The 18,620-nt window shown below is 36.6% G+C and overlaps 1 long non-coding RNA gene across 1 annotated transcript in view; it reads right to left on the bottom strand.

Moving 5' to 3' along the window:
* Positions 1-9,313, bottom strand: part of LOC126913169 (uncharacterized) — a 48,257-nt gene extending 38,944 nt beyond the window's left edge. Inside the window, exon 1 of the long non-coding RNA XR_007707796.1 lies at positions 9,171-9,313. This is a non-coding gene — a long non-coding RNA (uncharacterized LOC126913169). The remainder of the gene's footprint in view (positions 1-9,170) is intronic.
* Between the last annotated feature and the right edge of the window lie 9,307 nt (positions 9,314-18,620).

Below are 18,620 nucleotides of genomic sequence, written 5' to 3'. Positions count from 1 at the left end.
TGAAATTCTTTATTTCTCAGGTTCTTTTTTTTTTTTTAATTCTTCAGATTAATATTGCAATAAGAAATCTTTTTGGATATCAGCAAAGCTTTCAATACTGTTTCTCACAGTATCTTTCTGTATAAACTATCCAGCATACAACTAGACAATATTATGGATTAACAGTTGGTTCTTGATGCACCCCAGGATGTGGTTGGCCCATATGGTTCTCCTATACAGAACTATAACCCTTTGAGGGTTATAGTAAATGGGGTTACATCAGGCTGGCAGCCAGTCAACAGTGGGGTTCTGTAGGGTTCCATTTTAGGGCCAGTTCTCTTTAATGTTTTTATAAATGATCTGGATGCAGGACTCAAGTGTATACTAAGTAATTCCACAGATGATACTATATTAGGACTTCCTTGTTGGTAGAGAGTCCTTGAAGAGAGATCTTGACAAATTACAGGGCTGGGCAATCATGAATTACATGAAATTTAACAACAGCAACTGCCTGATTCTGCACTTGGGATGGGGCAATCCTGGATACATAATCAGAGTGGGGGATGAGAGGCTGGAGAGCTGCCCTGCAGAAAGGGATCTGGGGGTTCTATTTAATGGCAACTTGAACACAAGCCAACATTGTCCCTTGGCAGCCAAAAGAACCTGTCAGGTTCAGATTTGGTATTGGGAGGAGGTTCTTCACTGAAAGTGTGGTTGCACATTGGAACTGGCTCCCCAGGGTAGTGGTCAAGGCACGCCAAGACTGCTGGAGTTCAATAAGCATTTGGACTACACTCAGACATATGATTTAATTTTTAGGTAGTACTGTGTGTAGCCATTAGTTGGACTCAATTATCTTTGTGGGTCCTTTCCAACCTGTGATATTCCATGACTCTATTCTGTGATTCTATGATTCTAAAACCTAGTGTTTCCAGGTAGTTAGGTACAGTAACATCCATTATTATTGAAACAAAATTTTCATCAGGAAGAAGTGTGGGGTGTTTTTAATTCGTTTGTTTGTTTAGTTATAAATAACTATGCCAAGCATTTATCACTTAGGATGAAATCTCCCTACTTCAGGATGAACTTTTCAACTAGGTGGATATAGTAATTTCCAAGGGAAAAGGTAGCTGTTCACATAGCATAATTTACCATGGGTTGTGCATATGCAAGAATATATAATCCTTACATGTATTACCGTACACAATTGCCATTAAGGGCCCTTGACTCATTCAGGGTACATGGATGGACAGTACTTCTTAAATGAGCAGCTGTGTAGGATGTGAAGGTTTCTTGAGCAAGTTCACAAATGATATCAGATTGGGTGGAGCTGTTGACTCCATCAAAGATGGCGAGGCCTTGCAGAGAGATCTAGACAAATTAGAGAGCTGGGCAATCACCAACAATATGAAGTTTAACAAGAGCAAGTGTCAGATTCTGCACCAGGGAAGGAGCAACCCTGGTTACACATACAGACTGAGGGATGAGATACTGGAGAGCAGCCCCACAGAAAGAGATCTGGGGGTTCTGATTAACAGCAAGCTGAAAATGAGCTAACAGTGTGCCTTGGAGGCCAGGAGGGCCAACTGTATCCCTGGGGTACATCAAGCATGGCATTTCTAGCTAGTCAAGGGAAGTGATTGTCCCACTCTACTCTGTGCTGGTGCAGCCTCACCTTAAGCAGTGTGTGAAGTTTGGGGCGTCACAATATGAGAAAGACATAAAACCATTAGAGAATGTCCAAAGGAGGGCTACAAAGATGGAGAAGGGTCTGGAGGGAAAAACGTATGAGGAGTGGTTGAAGTTACTTCGTTTGTTTAGCATGGAGAAGAGAAGACTGAAAGAGAGACTTCATCATGGACTACAGCTTCTATTCAAGGGGGAATGAAGGAGTAAGTACTGGTCTCTTCTCTCTGGTGACCGGTGATAGGACCTGAGGAAACATCTTGAAGCTGTGACAGGGGTGGTTCAGGCTGGATATCAGGAAAAGGTTCTTCACCGAGGGGGGTTGTCAGGCACTGGCACTGGCTCCCCAGGGATGTAGTCACAGCACCAAGCCTGACAGAGTTGAAGAAGCATTTGGACAACACTTTTAGACACATGATCTGTGTCTGAGATCATGTCTTTTTTTTTTTTTTTTTTGGGGGGGGGGTAGTCCTTTGGGGACCCAGGAGTTGGACTTAATGACCATTGTGGGTCCCTTCCAACTCAGGATCTTCTAAGATTCTATGATAGTATGATTCTACTTCTTTTTTCTCTCTTTATTATTCAGTGTATGTCTCTAATCATTTTTTGCTGAACACTAGACTTGAAGGAGAATGTTGAGGCTGAGAATTTCTCTTAGGGATTTTATACAGTGCCTTGATATAACAGCTAAATGTTTCTTAAGCTTTAATCTTCTGAATATCTTCAGTGAATGAAAGCAGTGTTAAGATCCTATTTTACTGATGTACAATGATTAAGATTTAAATAAATAATTTTAAAATCTAGTAATTTTATGCCCCAAATAAGATGTCTGCAGTGTTTCTGCAATGTATTAAAATTATGTAGTACTTCATGTTCAAAATTCAGTATCTATTGGCTTCACTCACAGCTTCACTATCAGATGCATCCATGTATCTTGCTGGCACTGTGATACAGCATGAAATACCTGCAGAAGCCAGATTTGTAATTCACAGCTAAAATCTATTACAAGCCAGCTGACCAATGGTCACTCTCTGAATGCAGACGTACTCTGAAGCTCACAAAAGAACCCATTACAGAACAGTCACCACCATGAAGTATGTGCAAGATATATATTTACAAATGTACTGGAAATATGAAAATTAATACCAGTTTTAGAAGTGTATATTACACATAAACATGTTAATTGTAAAATCAGAAATCATTACAAGTTTCATGATTCCAAAGGAAAAAAAAAAAAAGTTTACTGCCAATCCAGCTGCTTAATGAGATCAGCAATTACTTTAAATACTATGATTTGTTACAGAATCTGACACAGGCAAAACTATATGTACTAAGAGATGTTGTAATTTGTACATTATATGTTCTTTCTTTTATTATTATTATTTTGCTTACAGAATTGATTGTATTGCTTTGCTTGAGTTAATGACACAGATCTTCTTATGTTAGTTACTGCTTCCTCCCACCCTCCAATTAAAAAAAAAAAAAAAGAAAAAGAAAAATCTTTAACAAGTAAACATTCATATCTAAAATTGCATGTCACTAGAAAACCCTTATCAGACAAAAAAGATCATGTCTAATAGGAAACTGAAAAGCAAGTCACTGAGAAATTCCTTCTGAGATGAAAGTTGTTGCCAGCTTGCTTTGAGGGATTAAAATGATGTAATAAAGCTTAAAACTGATATATAAGTTTTGCTCCAAGAAGTTACCTGAGTCTCGAGATGGGATTAGGAGAAAAAAAAAAAAAAATGAAGAAAAAACATACACAGAAAAAGTGGATATCTAAAATTTTAATTTTGTTAAAATTCCCCCTCTAAAACCTCTTGTTCTTTTTCTGCCTAAGAAAATGTCCAGTTTTCTATTGGAATGGAACAACACTGTCACCTGGTGGCTAATTTTGCTAGTAGAGGTCCATCAAATCCAAGTAGAAAAGATGTCTATTAGATAAGCATTTTGCAGAATCCCTGGTCTAAATGGCTGAATGAATTGTTGAGATTCATGAACAATGCAATGATAAGAATTAAACTGTGATCTCATTGATTAGAGTGACTGGCACCAGTATCAGGGCAGTGGGCCAGGAAACCAGTTAGAGAGTAAGTAGTTTGATAAACAAAGAGTAAAAAGTTGGCCCTGTACGATTCTTCTGCTTTTTCTTTCAACTAATGTTCTTGTTGAACTGAATGAAGTATTCTGGGGGCAAGAAGACAGAGATACAAATGTACACTGAATTTCTCAGTGTAAATATGAAAGATTTTATCTTCTGTTGGCTAAATGAACCAAGGAGAAGGAAAAACAAGAAATGAATTATTATCAGTGTGTTTACTGTCACTGAACCAGATTACATATGCACATTGTTATTTCAGTTGTAGAAGCCCAAAGACACATACATTCATTTTGGAACATGGTTATATATGACAATTCTTAATCCTGAAGAAGCACATGTTGATCCTTAGTTTCTGCCTTTCTGACTTCACTGATGAGTTTTATCAGTGCAGTAGAAGTATAAATTGTTTACCGTAGCTTTCAACAGTTTCATTTTCATATGGATTTTTAGAACGTTCAGTTCCTAGATTTTATTTATTTATTTATTTATTTATTTATTTATTTATTTATTTTGAAGTGCTGGAATCTTGAATTTGACTTGATAGTTCCTGGGAGAGCTGATATGTTCAAGATTATTTCTGTGAAAAGGAAAAGTTCCTCTTTGATACTTTAGCCATTATTATGCATTCTCTGCTTCTTCTCATCCTCTGTTTGGACATAATATGAAGTACTCAATGATTGTATTGTTTATCACCCTAGTCTGCTCACTTTTCAGGAGAAAAGTCATATGCATCCAGAAGAGTTCTCTACTAATGAGAAGTCCTGAAATATTGATGGCATGAAATAGTCTAATCTATTTATTACAAACAAGACCTGAGATTCCTGTGAAAATTTAAGTCCAAGATACTGTTTCCCTTGAAATGGCATCTCTATGTTAGAGAAATATCACCTGACTCAGCTATACTGGAACTTCACCACCCAAGTCACAGAATCCAAAAGCAGGGATTGGGAGAATGAAGTACTGCCCACTGTTGGAGAAGATTAGGTGTGAGACCAGCTAAGTGCTGCATATGCACAAGTCCATGGGACCTAATGAGATGCATCCGGGAGTCACGAGGGAATTTGCTGATGAAGTTGCTAAGCCACTATACATTGTATCTGAGTCTGGTAAAGTTCCTACTGACTGGAAAAGATGAAAAATACATCCCATTTTTAAAAAAGGAAGGAAGACACAGGGAACTACAGGCCAGTCAGTCTCATTTTTTTGCCTTTTAAGACTATGGGACAGATTCTTCTATGCACATGGAAAACAAAGAGGTTATTGGTGACGGCCAACATGGCTTCATTAAGGACAAATCATACCCGAAAAATTTGGTGGCCATTTACAACAGGGTTACAGCATTAGTGGATGAGGGAAGAGCAACTGAAGTGTCCTGTACATGAGCTTGTGCAAAGCATTTGATACTGTCTCACACAACATCACAGTTTGAATCACAGAATGGTCAAGGTTGGAAGAAACCTCTGAAGATCACCCCCCTGCCAAGCAGGATCACCTAGAGCACATTGCGCAGGATGGCATCCAGACGGGTTTTGAATTTCTCCAGAGAAGGAGACTCCACAACCTCTCTGGGCAACCTGCTCCAGCGCTCTGTCACCCTCGCAGCAAAAAAAAATGACTTCTTATATTCAGCCAGAACCTCCCGTGCTTCAGTTTGTGCCTGTTGCCCCTCATCCTGTTGCTGGGCACAACTGAAAAGTCCAGCTCCATCCTCTCGACAACCTCCCCTCACATATTTATACATGTTTATGAGGTCTCCCCTCAGTCTCCTCTTCTCCAAGCTAAACAGGCCCAGTTTTTTCAGCCTGTCCTCATATGACAGGTGCTTCAGTCCTCTAATCATCTTCGTAGCCCTCCTTTGAACTTGCTCCAGTAGTTCTATGTCCATCTTGTAGTGTGGAGCCCAGAACTGGACACAAGACTCCAGGTGTGGCCTCACCAGGTCTGAGTAGAGGGGGAGGATCACCTCCCTTGACCTCCTGGCAACACTCTTCCAAATGCAGCCCAGGATACCATTGGCCTTCTTGGCCACAAGGGCATATTGCTGACTCATGGTCAGGCTGCTGTCCACCAGGACTCCCAGGTCTCTCTCTGAAAAGCTGATCTAAAGCAAGTCACACCCCTCTGCTGGTGCTTGGGGTTATTCTTCCCTAGGTTCAGGACCCTGCACTTGTCCCTGTTGAACTTCATGAGGTTCCTCTCGGCCCAACCCTCCAGCCTGTCAAGGTCCCTCTGAATGGCATCACAGCCCTCTGCGGTATCACCCACTCCTCTGAGCTTTGTGTTATCAGCAAACCTGCTGAGGGTACACTCCGTTCCATCGTCCAGGTCATTGAACAACACTGGACCCCGTACTGACCTCCGGGGGACATCCTTGTCTCCAAATTGGAGAAACATTGATTTCATGGATGGAACACTCAGTGTATAAGGCTGGATGGTTGTACTCAGAGAGTCAATAGCTCAATGTCCAGGTGGAAGCCAGTGACAAGTGATGTCCCTCAGGGGTCTGTGCTGAGATTAGCACTATTTAACATCTTTGTTTGCAACATGCATAGTTGGATTGAGTGCACTGTCAGCAAGACTGGATGATACCAAGCTAAAAAGTGCAGTCAACATGCTGTAGGGAAGAGATGCCTTCCCATGGGACCTTGACAGGCTCAAGAGGTGAGCCCATGCAAACTTCATGCAGTTCAACAAGGCCAAGTGCTAGGTAGTACACCTTGGTAGGGGCAATCCCAAACATGGATACAGGCTGGGTGATGACTGAGTAGAGAGCAGCCTTATAGAGAAGGACTTGGGGTTACTGGTGGATGAAAAGCTCAACATGAGTCAGCAATGTGTGTTTGCAGCCAAGAAAGCCAGCCATATCCTGGGATGCATCAGAAGAATTGTAACTAGCAGGCTGAAGGCAATGATTCTCCCACTCTGCTCCACTTTCATGAGACCCCACATGAAGTAGTTTTTTCAGCTCTGGGGGCCCCAGCATAAGAAAGACATGGATTTGTTTGAGAGGGTCCACAGGAGGGCCACAAGGTTGATCAGAGGACTGGAACCTCTCTTTTGAAGAGAGGGTGAGCGAGTTGGGGATGTTCAGCCTGGAGATGAGAAGGTTCTGGGGAGACCTTATAGAGGCCTTCCAGTTCTGTATGCTGTGGACATAGAGACATTGAAATACTCCTAGATAGACTCAGTCATTTTTGTGTATTTCTCTCCTGTCAATGCTCCAAAATAAGGATACTTTTCACATGCTGCAGAGAAGCAACCTTGAGCTCTTTGAGCTCAAAGATTTTTGAGGCAACTTTTTACCATTTTAGTGCTGTTCTTCTGCCCTGTATCACAGCTTTAGAATAGACAAGGAGTTTATTAAATTTCATCATGGATCTACAGAATTTAAATATTTAGAGTCAGTTCCAATCAACTGTGCGGAAGTTAAACTTCTATATGTTACTTAGTCATAAGCTGCAGCCAAGAAGCAAATTTAAATTACTTGGTATCTATTTGTTGGTGTTCTGTACAACATGTGCAACCAAGCATATGCAAGTTCTGTTAATGAGAAGACCTTCTTTGCAGGCTGTGATTTTTCCCAAACAGAAGAGCGTAACAAAACACCTTTATTCTATTAGAGCTCCTTAGTGTATCACACTATAGGTGGTAAAGCTTTATTCATGAATAAACAACCTACGTTCATTTCCAACTTTCTCATCACTGTGATTCTTTTACCTCACAGTCTGTGGGACTACAGTGTAGGTTCTGCATCTGGCTCCCCATTACTGTCCATCTGTTCTTTTCTTGTCTTATTTTTCTCTTTGATCTTACCCATGCTGGAAGGTAGTAGAAGAGGAGAAAACAGGAGAAAAGAACGTTCAAATTCTCATTTTTTTCCCAGCCACTGAAATCTGGTGGGCTTTAGAGACACAAAGGTCAGTAAACCACACAGATGCTTTTTCAGAATGGAAACGTAGACACCATTTGGAGGCAAGATTATGAAAGATATTTATACTATATTTTTAAAAGTTTTTAAAGAGAGAAGCAAAAAAAAAAAAAAGGACAAAGAAATACATTTTAAAATATAATGTGAGAAAGAAAGGGAGCATAGGACCTTTTTAACGTTGTTTAGCTATTCAGTTACACTGAATGGGAACACTCTCAGTTTACAGGGATTCACTTTTGGAACAGAAGAGGAGACCAAAAAATCCCCCCCCTACTTGGTTTGGCTTAGATACACTACTTGGTCAGGACTTAGGTACACAACCCAGCACAGTTCTTTGAGTTCTCTTTTTCCTACTCTGTTGAAGCATCAGGGCTTCATATAGTGTTCACAAACAAAATTACAGTTAAGAAGAATATTACACAAACCACAGTACAAAACAATAATATCAGTCTACTTATGAAAGGGTAAGACAACTTCCTTTTAATTGTTATCAGGAACAGTGAGCCATACTTTTTGTGAAGTTTAGATTAACGGCTACATACATGTTTCACAATATTACCCTACCCATACTGACAGAGTGCCTTAGTCTAGGACTCATATGCATCTAGTCCACATTTTCCTGAGTGGTGGTAAGTTTTCCTTCATTTCTGAATTGTTTTTAAATCAATATTATAATTTTTAATGTATAAACCAATTCAAACCTATAGAACAATTTAATTTGGTTTGAATTTTCCAGTTCAACACAGCTATGGCAAGAGATTCAGGTGTCTTGAGCTGTCACTTGGCCAATGATCTCAGGATCTTTTACATGCCCTACACAAGATTTGTAGACTAATTTTCCACCACCTCATTGTTTCAAAACAGTAAAGAGAGATTACGAGAAGGGTACTAATCTACTGCTGAATAAGACAGTATCCACCTCAAGGACAACAACGTAACCAAGGACAGGAGTAACCAGTATCCCCCAAAACAACATTTCAAAATGCTCTTATTATAATTGTATACTTCTATTCCACTAGTGCCCAGTATATATTTTTATTATTATTTTCTACTTTTTACAATTTCTAGTACCAACAAGGACTCTCTATCACTTCAGCAGCATCCATAGAATAGAAAAAATTATATTTAAATCCAATCCAGTGTGGCTTCTATTAGCCTGTTTTATTTTTATTTTATTTTTATTTATTTATTTTTGTTTTTATTTTTATTATTTTTTAATTCTTTTTTATTTTTATTTTTATTTTTATTTTTATTTATTTTATTTATTATTCATTTTTATTTTTATTTATTGGAGCAAGCCTGTTGCTGATATAGATGATAGGTTTATATTGTTGCACTGTCCCTGGAAAAAGTGGAAGGGACATTGTGCTCCGATATGTCCTAATCACCAGAAGGAAAATAAACTGCAAAAAGTATCTGTTTCTGCCACACTGGTTTCTCTCAGTGCAAAAGTGCTTCAGTTAAAGGACCACTCACCTAAACTCTTTATATCTCTTCCATCCAAATGTAAATATGTTCGTGGACACCTGCTTCACACATTGGAAGCAGTCATATTCCCTTGAGCATGTGCATTGTAAGCCAGCATGTTCAAGTTATTTACTATCTTGCATTAAGGGCCAGTATGGATCTGCACAAACAAAAGCCAGATTAAGTTTTAAATATTAAATAAATAAATAAATAATGCTATTTGAAATAGTAATCCTTCATACAGTTGTGTATAAAGTATTTCTAATCTTAATATCATCCTCCTCCTGCCCTTCCTTTCTATAGCATTTTTAAACCAAAATCCAGCCACAAGTCGGTTTGGAATCAAGTGCTGCTTTTCTTGGTGCTAAGAGGGTTTAACATAAGATATGAAGGTATAATGAAGCATAAGCATAATGAAGGTCATTAGCATAGTTCTTTGGTGCATTAAGTGATAAACAGCACACCAAGTCACTGAATGAAGGGGTGAAGTTTCCTTGTTCTTCCTCTGTAATGCTTAGTATCTGCAAATAGAAGAAGCACTTAGGACAGTTAATTTACCAGAGACTGGATGGTTGCTTTCAGTAAATCACACAATCTAATGACGGTTCATTTACTGAGTTCATGTTTAGACAGACAATTAAACAAATTATGCTTGTTATTTTAGGCCAGCCTCTCCTAAAAGTATTAGAGTATATAGCACTTCAACAGCAAAGCAAAACAAATGTAAATAATTCCAGTAAAATTCCCTAAGCCCCCACTTCAGATATAAAACTGACAAGGAATCCAAGATGATTATCAGAACTACAGTTTAATGAAGCTTATTTGAAGAGATTGCTCAGCAGTACTGCAACAATAGCTATTGAGACTACTTGTAAAGCTCTGGACTGCATACCCTTTTTCTCATTGGCGAGCAGTCAGTTCCACAACTGTTACATACCACCAGCTACTCTGGAGTACATATTCTTTAATAGCAGAAGCAAGAAAACACATGGACTCTTTAGAAGCTATGTCCGAGATTTTCTAACAGGAGAACCTCAAATTAGTTCTAAAGATCTTATTCAGGCCTTTTGGGTTTAAAAGGAAAAATAAACATGCACAGTCAATCTGCAAAGTCATTTAGAATCCAGTATGATTTCTTGAATGTGTTTGCATTCTATTTCCTCTGCCATAATTCTGAACCAGTAAAAGAGTAAATGAAATCTTAAAGCATACGCAGATGAAAAAGGAATGATGGAATTACAAGTCTTTTACCAGTAATTAAACAATATTTATACAGTATTTCACAGTTGGATATCAAAAAAAAAAAAAAAAAAAAAAAAGTAGAATCAATTTGAGCTTAATTGTTCTTTCTTCTGCTCTTCTGAACAAAACAACAAACACCAAAGCGATCTGACGCATTAAAGACCTAGCAGGATGACTCTTTCTCTTTCCTTCTGGAAAGGCAAGATATCTGCCATTCTGCTAAGTGTGTGCAAATAGCAGTGAGTCATGGTCCAGGTTACAACTGAGTTTGTCATCTTTTGCTATAACGCAGAAGTATGATTCAGATTGGACAGGTACACTAGGACAAGCCTTCCATTAGCTAGGTTGGACAATACCAGTAAATCTGCAACAGCACTGACATCAATTCAAGCATCAAAATTCTGCTCATAGCTAAGTAGGAAGAAAAGGCTGTGTCATATTATACATTCAGTCCAACTAGCTAGTTCTAGACTTGCTCACATCTACCTGTGCACCCGGCAGTCATTTACTTGCACTACAGTATACATGTTTGAAAAAACACACAGACTTGAAAACCTAATTTTTAGACATTTAAGCATCATTTTGTCTTAAGCTATTGTACAGGTCCAAATACTGTAACATCTGTAACTTTTCTTATCCTCACAAAGAGAATATTTCATAACATTGTGTGTCATACACTCATATAATATAAATTAATAATAACTCTTGAAGAGGAGACCCAGAGCTTGTAATGAAGGAACATCATGTTTGCTTATATTAATCTCCAAGTTCCCTGCAAGCTTCAACATGTTGTTTATGCTGTGTGACCCTGACGTCCTCACTACTTGCTACCACTACTACTGCACACATCATTCTTTCTTACCTCTTCCAAAAGGTCCATCAGAGTATCATAAGAAATTCCTCACGAGACTTTTAGCATTATTTTCCTTTCTTCTGATTAACACAGAAACTCCTCTCTCCGGACCTTGTTTTGATAATTTCCTCTGTTCAACTGTGTGTTTGGGCCCAGGTTAGTGGGGCATCTAAACTCTCTCTGTCTGTCTGTCTCTCTTTTATCTTTATTTTATGCATTTGAGATATTGAAGATTTAATTTTATCTTACTAATTGTCTACTTGTTTGCATTTGTTTTGTATAGCTTAGTCTTTGTTTTTTTTTACTCTTGTTTTACTATTATTATTTTCATGGCAAAAACAAACAAACAAACAAATAAACAAACACTGTATCATCACACCAATGATTTCGATCAGGTTTTTAAACATGATTAATGACTTGCACTGTCTTAACATCTTGGAATATTTACAAGGGGAATTTCCTCAACAGAAGGTCAATTACCTTGTTCTAAACAAATCATCATATAATAAAGCTGAGGTTGGATATCCAGAGTGGAAATATTCACAGACCCTTTTTTCATCCTGAATCATGGTGACAAATTAAATTAAACCAGACAGTTTCCTTCTTTTGAAATGACATAGTAAACTGTTCACAATATAAATTCTGCAAACCATGATGTTAAATTTTATGTTATAGGTGAAGATACCATAGGAGAATCCGAAAAGAATCCTAGAAGAGATACACCAAAACAACTTTTTTTTCAGTTTAAAATGCATCTTCAACATTCTTACATAATAGTGTTTCCTCCTTCATTGATGGTCTACGGGTGTATATAGATATATATCTACATGTAAGCACAATAAAATCTGAAAAATCCTTTCATGAACCACATTAAAAAAAGAAAAGAAAAAGTAATCCAAAATACAAATAACACAATAACACAACCACACTGAAAGTTATGGAAATAATATGAATACCATTAAAAATGAATATTTATTAAAATAATATACATGCTTAAATGAACTCACCTCACAGGAGTTTTAAAAGCAACCATCTTTTATTTTTTTTTTTATTTACTCCCTCAAAATTTGTGGTAGACATACTTTAAGTAGATTATAGTAGTAGTTCAGCTTAGGAATCAGAATCTGTCCCAGCCCAATTTCTACAAAGTCTAGAATAAAGTGATATAAAAATAAACTCTCAGATGAGCTACAAATAAAACATATATTTTTGCTTTTCTGATACATTCTCTCTACTAGTCACATATGTCAACAATATGCAATGCTATTGAAAAAAATAATAATTTACAAATATAAAAGTTTTTGGCTCTCAGAACAAAATTTTGTTTAATTTCAGTGAAAATTTTGGACTGTGTCTCGTGTTATTTGAAATAAGACACGTATCTTTGGTCACATTTCTACAACTTTCTGTGCATGTCATAGTGGCAGTTGGATATCTCTGTCATTTAGATACATATTTCAAAGAGAACTACATACTACCTTCTAAGGCCAATAGGATATTTCTTAAATAAGTATTTATTTGTTCTGATAACTCCATTAATACAAAAAGTACAGCCATAGCTTGAGGGTAAATTCTTAAAAATATCTATTTATTCTTCAAGTAGCTTCAAAAGAGATTTTATTTTATGTACGAATTGTCTTTAGCTTTTCTTTGAAATCTTAATTGTATCATAGCCAATACAGTCAAATACTATAGAGTAGTTACAGATGTATTTAACAATATTAATCTCACAATTTAAACTCTCTCTTCAACTTTCTATATATCAGCACAATGGATACAGTCTACAAGCCACAAACAAGTCTGAAACAAAATAGAAAGCATTAGAGATGCTGTTGGAAGTTAAATGATTTTCAAGTTGGCTTCCTAATAACCTCACGTAGAAAATAAGATTATAAATACAATTATGCTTCAACAGATTCTACAATGCTTTAGGTATTACCTGTAGAATTACAGGTAATTCTACAATTACCCGTAATATGCTGTGGGTGGTTTGTCTTATAAATGGTAAATAACCCTCCACGTTAAATATTTCAAATTTTGTCAAAAACAGTACCAACTATTCTCCTTTTTAACCAGAGACACTTGGACAATTTAGTATAACTGCTACCTCTTATTTCCCTCTGTCATTTCAGAACCTGTACTTGCAGTGCTGGTCAAAAGTCAGATTTAAATTAACCTAAATTCTACTTTTTTTTTTTTCCATAATATTGGAGAGAATGTCGAACAGTTTCATTCACAAATAGACTGAAAGATACTTACAGTGGTCTTATAAAGTGCAACTTGAGCTTGATTAAAATTAGGTACACAATGGGTAGCAAAATGAAATTATTTCTCAGTACAAATCACCTTCATTTTATATGTATATGCAGATTTCATAAGGGAAAAATAGACAGAGCTCCAAGATTATTTTTTTCAAAAAGAACAGAAAAGAAAATCCTAAAATATACATTGGTATACCTTGAATCAGAATTCAAAAATAAATTATGTAATTCGCATAAAATATTTTAATTAGAAAAGCAAAGTATTGTCAATACAATTTCTGTTTCCATATAAATATATATCTCCTAGTACAAAACAAAAAGATGATGAAATTTATTCAGCAGTTCTGTAGACACAATTAACTGCATTTGGGGAGGTATTATCTTAAAAACATATTTATTTTTTTTTTAGTAGAGTTAGGTAGGTTTTTAAAGTAACAAAATAATGACAATTAAACATATTTAAAACAATGAAGGTAGTAATAGACTTCATGGCGAATATAATATGGAGACTGTATTCTGTAAATTGAATGGCTTATTTTGTTTACTTATGAATTATTTGAGGTGTACAGAAAGTAGAAAGACCTATTTTCAGATGGTGTAAATATGCAGTATTTCACTCAATTCAATGCTAATTTACATCAGCTAGGGATCTGACTCCCACACTGACTAAATATACATAATTCTTTGGAGGTGTTAACTGCAAACTTTTCATTTAAAAATCAGTGTTAAAATATTAACATATTTTCCTTTCCAAATGCAATGGAGAAGACCTAAATAATCTTTAAACATATCTCTATTTCAAATACAGTAGCTGAAACCTCTATCTTGATATATATATATGTATATAAAGATCACAATAATTTTATGTTGGAAAATGCACCAGCTAATAAAGCACATAAAAAATCAAAAGCCGTTTCTGGTCAACAAGATATTCAGAAAACACATTTTTTGTGGGCTTTTCCAGCAATTGCTCAAACAGTTAAAAATGTAATATAACAGCTAAAATAGTTATCCAAAACCAGGACAATTTATATGGCTATAGGATATTTTTCCTTTCCCCATTAATTGTTTTGAATTGGTGTGACTGCTCACAGTGGTCCACTCACATTCTGCAGAGTCAAATATGAGGAAGGAAAGACAGACAAATTAAAACTAGAAATCTGGGAAATTCTGGTTTTAAGGCTTGAATAAATGGAAAACACACCAATTATTATAGAAGATGGCTTTTCGTAAACAGCCCAGGATATGCTTAATCTTGGAGTAAAATTCATCTTTATCCCAGCTGGACTAATTTGGGGTTTGCTTCTTTGACACTTCATGTGACCATAGCCCTATTTTTCTCTTTTAAACTTGATCTAAAATGATTTAGTATTTCTCAGACAAACACACAAACTAGAATTCATTCTTTAATCCTTTCCACCCATCACTTCCATATCAACCAAGTTTAACACCAAGTATTTCAAATGACTTTCCCAGTACAGTCTCAAGTCATAAATCTTTTAACTATAACAAGAGGATCCTTTTGACAAAACTTCTACTAAAGAACTACTACTAGAAAAGGATTTTAAAATTGATTGCCAGAGTATGCACATATCAACGCTAGGCAGCAAGTCAGTGAAGTCATGGATGTCAGTAGGAGATCTAGGAACATCTTTCCGGACCCACCAATCTTTGAGATTTATTTATTTATTTATTTATAAGATTTTTTGAAAAAATTTTTTGCCCTTTCCATTTTGGAGTAAAACAGCAGTGAAAAGAGACCCTCACTTTCCAGCAAAGCTAGTCTTATATTTCAGAAAGCAGTTACCACACATTTGGACATTTTAAGTGTAAAGTATGTTTGAAGATTTCGCCTGCAAAAATCCAAATCTCATCATTCAAAGATCCTTTTACAAAATCAAGGAATACACAGAATGGTTAAGGTTGGAAAGGACCTATGGGAGTCATCTGTTCCTACCCTTCTGCTCAGGAAAGAATACCTAGAGCAGGTTGCCCAGAACCATGTCCAGATGGCTTCTGAAAATTTCAAAGGAGAGAGCCTCTGCTATCTCTCTGGGTAAACTATTCTGTGCTCTGTCATCCTTACAGTAAAGTGCTTCCTGATATTTGAATGGAACCTCTTGTGTTCCATTTTGTGCTCATTGCCTCTTATCTTGTCACTGGGTAGCACCGAAAACAACTTGGCTCTGTCTTCTTTGTACACCCCCTTCAGGTATTTATACACATTGATAAGAACTCCTCTAACCCTCCTCTTCAAGATGAACAGTCACAGCTTTTTCAGTCTCTTCTCATAGGAGATACGCTTCAGTGCCTTGACCATCTTGGTATTGCATATATTGGTATTGTGGTCTCTTCTGAAAATGGCATATTTAAGTATTGTGATCACTTCTGAAAATGAGACTTCAACTCCTAAGTTAAAAAGGACTATTGAATTTGAAATGCTGACACCTAACATGCATTTGTACTTCTAAGAAGAAACTTTTTAAACTTATGTAATTCATGCTTTTGTCTCCCAAAGCTATGTGTATATCCCCCAGCTGTTGAGGTTTTTCAGCGGAGATCAGTCTGTTCTGTGAACTCTGAGCAAAACTGCTGGCACTACTAAATAATATTTTTAAGTAAGTGAAATCTTTAGGGACATGTATTTCACCAGGTATTGAAGAAATATAGAACTGTAAATGATGAGATGGTAACATTTACATATTGAATATTTCTTCATGAAGGAACTTAAAAATTGGAGGAAGAGTGGGCATTCCCCTGTCCACAGAATCTTGGCCTGTTTCCTTTTTATTGCTGAATTCCATCCCTGATGCAGTAACTACTATATGACATCTTTATCTCTGCCCTGTGGAAACTTACATGCTTTGTATATTTAACTAATATTTTGTTTCACATATCATCTGTGATTTTTTCATATTAAAGTTTGTTTGTTTGTTTGTTTTTCTTACTACATTTCTACGATGATACAGAGACAAGTCCATCAATTCTTGTGTGTAATACACCAAGGCAGTATCTGACTGTGGCACTGTACAGAAAATGCAGTATGACCAAAGAACTAAGCGTTACAGGAGAACTTGCTGCATAAGATCTATCAGGCACAACATCATGGTTCTGAAACAAAATATTTTGGTTTTTTTAGCCAAAATATTTAGTTTAAAGTGATAATACTTTCTGCAGGAAACCTAGATTCATTATTACTATTATTGTTGTTGTTGCTGTTTTTGTTATTGTTATTATTATCATCCATTTCATGCAGTTTTGCAAACTATTACAGAAAAGGAGGGAAATTGCAAAACAAAAGTCCTTAAACAATTTCACTTTGTTTTTCCAACAGAAAAGCAAAGTCTGAGAGATATGTGCAACTTTGTTACCTAAAGTTTTCACATTTCAAAACAAATATTAATATAAGTTTACCTGAATTCAGCTTTCAAAGAAGCTTCTCTCGGGGAGATCAAGGGATAAAGTCAACCATTTTTACTTCTGCTCCAGCCATTATTTGATCAGTCTTCACTCAGTTATCTTGCAGAAAAGTGCCTTTCTTTCTTTTGTTTTCTTTCTTTCTTTTCTTTTCTTTTATTTTATTTTATTATATTATATTATATTATATTTATTTTATTTTAGACATTATTCATGGTGCTGAAAACAGTAAAAAGAGGCTCATTAAAAATGGTGGTGTTGATGAACAGAGGTTCTCTCCAGGAGTTGTATTTTTCACATAAATACTAACTACTACACCTTCTAAAGAGCATTCAAGAGTACCTGCACATTAGGCTTAATTTAAAACTTACTGAAATCAATAAGCGTATCTCACCTAAATGTCTCCCAGACTGGTGGAATTTAAGACCAAGAAAAAGCAGAATTATGATGATCTGCTCTGATATCCTGCTTGCGAGGTATTTGAATTAGCAAGTCTCGCGTCAACCATGTAGGTTCTTATGAATTCACAAGCGGTAAGTAAATAAATAGAGGAGGAAAAAAAAAAAAAAGTATGTATTTGCCAAGGACAAATTGCTCCTATTAAAGCCAATTGCTTTCTGTAATGAAATGACTGGGTCAATGGATGAGCAGAGAGCAGAAAATGTCATTTACTGGGAACTCAGCCTCAGATTTTAATACAATCACCTTACAAGTAATCTTCTGGCCAAACTGAGATACAAACGAAGCTGGTAGACTGTAAGGTGGAAAAAATAACTAGGTTGTTTGTCTGAAAAGGTATCAGTAAGTGTTCAAAGTGGAACTGGCACCTATCACCAGTGACATTCCTCTGGGGTTGATATTTGGGCTGATAATGTTTAAAGTTGTCATGAACAACCTGGAAAATACCAAATTTGAAGAGGTGCTAAATATTCTGGAGAGCAACGCTGCCATCCAGGGGACTGGCTTTTAGCACTGAGACAACAGGAAATTCATGAAGTGCAACAAAGCCATATACAAAGACTCGAGCCTACAACAGGAATGCCCCATGCAAAAACATCAGTGGAGGACAGACTGACTAGAAAGGAACTTTGCAGAAGAGGCCTCAGGTGTCCTGGTGGACAGCAACTTTAACATAAATAAGCAATGTGTCAGCGTATTAATAAAGGCTAAGTATGCACATCAAGAATGGTGTTGCCATCACGTGAAGGGAACTAATTATTCTCCTCTGTTCAGAACCGAGACTCAGCTGTAATTCATTGTCCAGTCTGGCGCCCTAAAACACATTATAAACCCTGAAAAGCTGGAGCAAGTTCAACAAGATTGTCAGGATTTGTTGAACATGACATACAAGAAGAGACTGAGAGAACTGGATTTGCTCATTTTTAAGGCAGCAAAAAAGGTACCTAATTCCTGTTTTCAATTACCTAAGCAGATATTATGAAGAAGACAACCAGACTCTACTCAGAGGTACTCAAAAGAAGGAACAAAGGCACCAGATATAAGTTGCAATGTGAAATTCTGATCTAATATGAAGAAAAAAAAATTCATTGTGGCAGTGATTAAGTACTAGAACAAGTCGCCCAGAGATGTTGTGGAATCATCATCCTTACAAGTTTTCAAAATTCAACCAGACAAGATCCCAAGCAAGATGATACAGCTTTACATATGCTTTGAGCGGGAGATTGG

This window comes from Cygnus atratus, chromosome 2 (assembly GCF_013377495.2).
Source record: "Cygnus atratus isolate AKBS03 ecotype Queensland, Australia chromosome 2, CAtr_DNAZoo_HiC_assembly, whole genome shotgun sequence".
NCBI lineage: Eukaryota > Metazoa > Chordata > Aves > Anseriformes > Anatidae > Cygnus > Cygnus atratus.
The sequence above is the reverse complement of the archived record's forward strand: the minus strand, read 5'-3'. Positions and strand labels throughout refer to the sequence as shown.